The 7,065-nt window shown below is 47.2% G+C and overlaps 1 protein-coding gene across 1 annotated transcript in view; it reads right to left on the bottom strand.

Annotated features, from left to right (window-relative positions):
* The window catches only part of Thegl (theg spermatid protein like), a 51,806-nt gene that overhangs the window by 34,058 nt on the left and 10,683 nt on the right, over positions 1–7,065 (bottom strand). The gene's annotated exons all lie outside the window — the stretch shown is intronic.

Genomic DNA, 7,065 nt, shown 5'->3' with positions numbered 1-7,065 from the left:
GGGCTGGTGAGATGGCTCAGTGGTCTAAAGCACCTACTTGGAACAAGCTTGGCAAAGCACAAGGACCGCGGTTCAATCCCCTAGCACCACATGCCAGCCAGCCCCGCCCCCTGGTGGGCTGAGCTGGCCACACACACACACACACAATAAATAAATGTAATAAATAAAAATAAATAAATATTTAAAAAAAAATAAAATAAAATAAAATAAAATTTAAAATATCTTTCAAAAATTAAAACTTAAAGAGAAAATAAAAATTGGAAAATATCTGGCAGCAAGTATGACTAAGGCATACTAATATTTAAAGAGTACAAATGTATAAACTAACAAAAAATACTAAAATAGGCGCCACAATAGGCAAGTGATAGAATTTAATTCATGTATTAAGATATATGAAGCACTAATAAACAAAAGAAAACATTCCAACTTGTTTAAATCAAAACAATGCAAATAAAAAACTATATATTTTAAACTATCAAATTAGCAAAATTTCTTTGCAAAGAATAATGAGGTTAGAGGGGTAAACTAGATGTATGCTCACGCACTACTATTAAAAGTTTGTATCAGAGGGCCTGCCAAATAGCTCAGCGGATTAAAGCGCCTGCAAGCAGGTGCAAGGGCCCCGAGTTCCACCCCTAGGCCTGCCACGCCGGCCCCGCCCCCAGGCCAGGTGGGAGGCAATTGAGATTGGGTGTGGTGGTGCGCACCTCTAATCCCAGCTGTAAACAGGTGGATCACTACGAGTCTGATCTAGCAGTGTGACCCTGAACACCTGCCCTGTAGACCCTTCCCTAAAAATAAAAAGAAAGAAAAGAAACGAAAGAAAGAGAAAAAAGAAAAAAAAGTTTGTATCAGTAAACTGTGAACAATCATCTGGAAGTGCGAGTCAGCAATGATTATAATTCTTAATTATAATTATAATTCTTAATCCATTTCTATCTCCAGAAATCTACTCTAAGGAATTCTAAGTATGGGAAAGATTTATGCACACCAACGTTCAATGTAGTGTCTTTAAATATCCAACCCAAAGAAATGGTTGAGAAAGTGAAATTCATGTTTAAGAGGGTTTTTGTTTGTTTTTGAAGGAGGAAAAATGAATCCCGCGGGGCGGGGCGGGGCGGGGCGGGGCGGGCCCTCCTGACAGCTGTTCCTGGCAGAATCTGCTCCTGGGAGTCTGCAGTCACTTGAGAGCTCTAAATTAACTCCCGGACGCTCTGGAGAGGTTGGGGCATCGTGAGACAGTGATCAGCTCCTGTGGAGCTAGCTTCCCGGGGCCTGCGCCTGGCTGGGCGGGTAGAGCTCCCGCACACAGGAGGCATCCCGAAGGTTTGGGCAAAGGTCCCTGAAATACACGGAGCCGCGCCCTGCAGCTTCCGTGGCCCCAGTGGAGTCTGTAGAACGGCGGTCCCCGGTCTTTTTGGCACCAAGGACCAAGAAACGGCACGATGAGGGGCTGTTGTTTCTTTTTAATTGTGTGGTTTTGGTGTGTAATAATTAAATTCCTATCACTACCTCTGAGCATTCAAGTCTGGATCCCAGGCCGTGGGACCACCCCGCTCCTCCGAGAACGCGGGGCGCCCGCACCCCTCCCTGCTACCAGCGGAAGTGTGGGGAGCAGAAGTGTGGGTACCTGCGTTCAGGGCCAGGACTCCGGCCGGTGTGACTGGGGTCCCGGCGGCGCAAAACAAGGCTCTCAGCCTGATGTCCACGGTGTAAGCAAGGAGCCAAAGTGGAGAGAAACGCCTACGACCGCGTGTGCAGCCTCCCAGCAGACGAGAAACGTTTGCTTATTTGTTGTTTTTTGAGGCAGGATCTCTCTATGTAGTTCAAGCTGGCCTTGAACTCAATGTGATCCTCCTGCCTCAGCCTCCCAAGTGTTAGGATTACAGGCATGAACCCAACACCCGTTGGGAATTTTTTTTTTATGAACTTTTGGTAGTAGGGGTTGAATTCAGGACCTTGAGCTTGCCAGACAGGCTCTTAAGCCACTGAACTATCTCCCACACCCACAGCTGAACTTTTTTTTTTTTTTTTGTGGTACCAGCGATTTAACTCAGGACCTTATGCTTGCCAGGCACACACTTATTCTACTGAGCCATCTCCCCGGCCCCCACAATCGAACTTTTAAACTTGGGATTTTCTATTATTTTACTTTTGAAGGATAAACTGGCTCAAACATAAAGTAGGTGAGTGGTCCATGAAAATATTATCACGCTGTCATCCATGAAAGTGGTAGATTTCCTTGTATGGTAGCTTTACGTATTCTCAGGACTGGTTCTCAGCTTGTATGCTGTGGTCGGAGTAGGTATAATGTTAATGCACAGCGCAGCTACAAATGCTGGTAACGTGATGCGTGATGCTCTTTCTACACAACAGACACTTCAGCTGTTGCCTCGCTAGGATGGAATCGCCCCACCAGCCTCTCCCACACTTGTGTGCCATTGGAATCACCTGGGATCTTTAACAAATCCCAGGTCTCAGGCCATTCCCACGCCAATTATACACTCTCCAGAAGTGGGATGTGGGCGTGGGGATTCTGACAGTAGTTAGTGTTCAACAGCAGAGACCCCAGCTCTGGACTCCACTGCCGGCCCCAAATATTGTGCCGGTGCTAAGGGGAGTTCTCACCTCACAGGACAGACAGGTAGAAGTTGAATGAAGCAGAACACCCTTCACGGTGCTGCAACCAAAGCTAGTACACACACACACACACACACACACACACACACACAAAGAAAAAGAAGAAGAAGGCCCATGGAGCTGGCTCAGTAGAATAAGCGCTTGCCTGACAAGCACAAGGTCCTGAGTTCAATCCCCAGTACCTCAAAAAAAAAAAAAGCTAGAACACAGTAAACGACAGCTATTTCTCTAAAAATTCAGGAGCCAAGATGCCACTTAAATGTCCATGGGTAACAAAACTGTAAGCCACTGTTAAGTTTACTTATTAGGAGAGGCTTTCCTCTTAAGGTTCAAAGTATGGAAATAAATATTAGTGAAATGTATTATGAACATATGCTCCTGTTCTTTCATTGGTTTATCTGTTTACAGCCTTCTCTCATTTGAGATTTGCTTACATTAAAGACGCATGTACAGGGGGCCAGGGACATGGCTCAGTAGAATAAGCGCTTTCCTGGCAAGCACAAGGGCCTGAGTTTAATCCCCAGTTCCACAAAAAATAAAATAAAATTTTTAAAAATAAAATAAAAGTCCACCACTTGGAGAATTTTGGGGCCAGTGAGATTGCTCAGGAGAGTAAGCGCTTCCCTGGCAAGTGCAAGAGCCTAAGTTCAATCCCTGGTTCCAGGAAAAAAAAAAAAAAAAAAAAAAACCACGTACACTACAACAGGATGAGTCTATTTAAGATGAACATGCAAGGAGGAAGAAAGAAAAACAGTACAAGGATAGCCCAGCCTGGACAACTTAGCAAGATCCTTCTAAAAATATGAATGCAGGGCTGGCGAGGTAGCTCAATGGACTAAATACATAAAAAAGGGCCAGGGAGATAGCTCAGTAGAACAAGTGCTTGCCTGGCAAGAACAAGGGCCTCAGTTCAATCTCTGGTTCCACAAAAAAGAAAAACAGGAAAAAAAAAAAAAAAGAACTATACCCCCAAATACATAAAAAAAAAATATGAATGCACTGGGGAGATAACTCAGTGGCATAAGCACCTGCCTGGAAAGTGCAAGGTCCTGAGTTTGATCCCCAGTACCAAAATAATAGAAAATAAAATAAAAATGGGAAGGGAGGGGAGGGGAAAATTGGGGATATTGCTCCATGCAACAGCCCTGTATTCAATTCATTACTAGGAAAGTGTCTATATAAATATTTGTGGCTTGATGGGAAGGAAAGCACAATTTTGTTTCCTCTTTCAAAGTTTACTTTTGATACAAGTTTCACAAAACGAAAAAAAAATAAGGAAATGTTGTAGTACACCGTAAATGGTTGTATAGAAGGCAAGATTAATTTTTTTCCAAAAGAGGTCGCCTCATATGCAAATATAACAAGAGCTCCTCAAGAGACACTTTTTCCCTTACTTATTTTCCCAATAAAAACTAATCAAGGAAAATATACTGGCCTGAAACAACTGGAATAAATGCAAGCATGGGATAATTAGAGTTCTCCCTGCCAAAAGCAGCACTTCAAAGGGGAAGGGAAAGGGCAAAGAAATTTAAAATGGATTTAGTAATTATTCTTTGAAACATGATCTTAAAATCACTTGCTGTTGCTCAAAACAAGCTCTAAACATTATATTGAAAAACAAAGCACGAGCCCACAACAGTAAAGAACGTAGTGACTGTCAAGGTAAAGTTCCCCTAGAGGATAAACGTCTTCTGTGGGTTCTACTGTTAAGTCACATGAACAGGTTCTGATGCCTTGTTTCTCCCCACCCCCATTTCCAGGGGCAGCAGCTGGTCCCTGTCTTACTCCGAGTAAAATAACGGAGCTAGGGATGATGACACACACCTGTAAATCCCAGCACGCTGGGAGGCTGAGGCAGGAGGATCACAAATCCATGTCTGGCCTAAGCAATGTGGTGATTTAAGAAGACCCTGCCTTAAAATAAAATAAAAAAGAAAGCAAGCAAGCTGGTGAGGGCTGGCCAGATAGCTCAGCAGACTAAAGGCACCTGCTTAGGCAGTGCTCAGGGACCACGGTTCAATCCCCAGCGTGCCATGCCAGCGCGGCCCCCAGGGCACACTGAGATAGCAATTGAGACTGGGAGTGGTGGCACAGGCCTGTAATCACAGTGCTTGGAAGGCTCAAAACAGGAGGATCACTACAAGTCCAACCTTTGTAATGAGACTCTATAGCCCTGTACTAAATACTTTAAAAAAAAAAAAACAAGGCTGGGGATGTAGCTCAATGTGAAGATCCTGGGTTCAATCCCCACTACTGAGGAAGAGTTTGAGGCCAGCCTGAGCTACCTAGTGAGTTCAAGGCCAATTTGAATTACAGAGTGAGGCCCTGTCTAAGAAAAAAAAAAAAAAAGTGAGAATATTGTGTGTGGCTGTCCTGATTATGGTTGAACTGAATGTCCATGTCCCTTGTCTGAACTGTATGAGTTTTGGAGGCAAGGATTTTTTTGTTTTTTTTTTGTTTTTTTTTTTTTTTTTTTTTGCGGTACCAGGGATTGAACTCAAGACCTTGTGCTCACCAGGCAAGCATTTATTCTACTGAGCCCTCTCCCCAGCCCCCTTGAACTGTATGAGTTTTGGTCTAGTCCTATCTATACTATTAGTTCTTTTAGTACATAAACATCTTGGGAAAGGTCTGCTTTGATTTTGCAGCCTGTACCCTGCAGTGGACATGGCTGGACAGAGGTCTTGGCCCCCTAAGGCAAGAGCTCTCAGCATTCTTGTCCAGTGTGCCCTGCAAACCAACACCCCCACACCTCCAACCAGGCTCCCTTGGTTTAGGGCTAGGGAAAGCAGGTGGTGGTGAAGAGACAGCTAAGGGGTCTGACCCCGAGTTAATTACTGCTCCTCTGTGCATGACCTCTGAAGAGTTGCTTTAAGTCCTGTGTGCCTCAGTTTCCTCAACTTTAAAATGAGGACATGAGTAGTACTTACTTCAACCTGTGCCTCACAGATCTATCAAGGCCAAGTGACACGTTGAGGACATTCAGTGAAGGTAGGCTATCTGAGCTCAGTGACTCCCATGTGGGTCCAGAAGTACTGAGGAAGGCTGGCTGGGTGACTTTTATACCTCTTCACCTTTTCATTTTAAACGTGGGCATGGAGGAGGGCGAAGAGTCAAAGTCCCTATCATGCCCAGTGCAGCTCAACTCTCAGGCAGAAGGATAGACAAGAAGAAGCAAAGAGTTTCAGGCTGCTGTAGGAGCTTTCATCAAGGAAGAAAATCAACCCTGTTGATATGTCCGTAAAGCAGTGGGAAGGGAAGACTGAGGCTGGGAAGGAGCCCTGTGAGGAAATAGCATTTGAACTGTGAAAAGAAAGACAGGAAGAGCCACCCACAGCGCGTTCGAGAAGGAGCAGCGAGAACCCGGGAGGGGTGGCCGTGTCGGAGGAAGCGGAGGTGCAAAGGCCCTGCGGTGCGCGGGCAGGGGTGGCGAGGGACTCGGGCTGGACGGCGGGACTCCTGGCTGCCTTGGATCTCCGCGGGCCTGTGAGCTGTCTTTATTCTGAGGGCCACAGGGAGAAGCCGCTGGAGGACCCGGAGCAGGAGCATTGAGAGCAGCCTTCTCTCGGAGGCCGTCGTCGGGCCTCCGGCTGGGCTCCCCTTGGGGTCTGGCTGTCCCTGCAGCTCGCAGGCTCTAGAGCACTCCCTGCTTTCTGGGCTGAGCTGGCTGCACCCCGCGGGGAGGGCTGCCCCCTGCTGGAGACCGCAGCTGGGACCGCCAGAAACCTGCGCGGTCCCGGCGCCCTGGGGGCTCGGAGTCGGCCACAGAGACCGACCGGCCGGGTGTGACGGCCGTGGCCAACCCCGGCCTCGCCGAGCCGAAGTGCCCGGCCCCCAGTGGACAGCTCCTGCTGGCCACGTCCAGACGCAGCGCCCCCTGCAGGGCTTGATGCCCTTGAGCTACAGCCCCAGCCCGCTTTTTATTTTTAACTTTGAATCAGGATCTTGCTAAGTCTCTAAATTTCCCCGGGGCGGGGTTGGAATTTAAGATCGTCCTGCCTCCGCCTCCTTGAGGGCTGAGTTACAGGCACAAGCGCTGCGTCCATGTAGATGAGGGACGCCTCTGTCCCGGCACTCAATCCCTAGATCAAGGCTTTTGGGACCGAGGGGAGATGCGGAGGGATCTGCTCTGGGTGAGACGTTAGAGGCACCCAGAGCAAGAGCCCTTTCACCTCAGCAACTCGTCTAAACTAGGACCCAGCAGGGCCGCGTGCCAGCTCACCACCGGGGCACAGGGCGCCTGCTCTACCTTCCAGTCTGTTTTTTGTGTCCTGCTGAAAGCATCTGTGCAGAGATTTTCATTTGAAACTCGGAGAAGGCTGGATTTAGATGTCACACCACCACCAGGATAAACACTAAAGAAATAAAAGATGTAGGGCTGGAGAGATGGCTCAGTGGTCTAAAGCACCTACTTAGAACAAGCTT

Source organism: Octodon degus, unplaced genomic scaffold (genome assembly GCF_000260255.1).
Source record: "Octodon degus isolate 3935 unplaced genomic scaffold, OctDeg1.0 scaffold00019, whole genome shotgun sequence".
Lineage (NCBI taxonomy): Eukaryota > Metazoa > Chordata > Mammalia > Rodentia > Octodontidae > Octodon > Octodon degus.
This window is presented reverse-complemented; position numbering and strand designations above follow the sequence as displayed.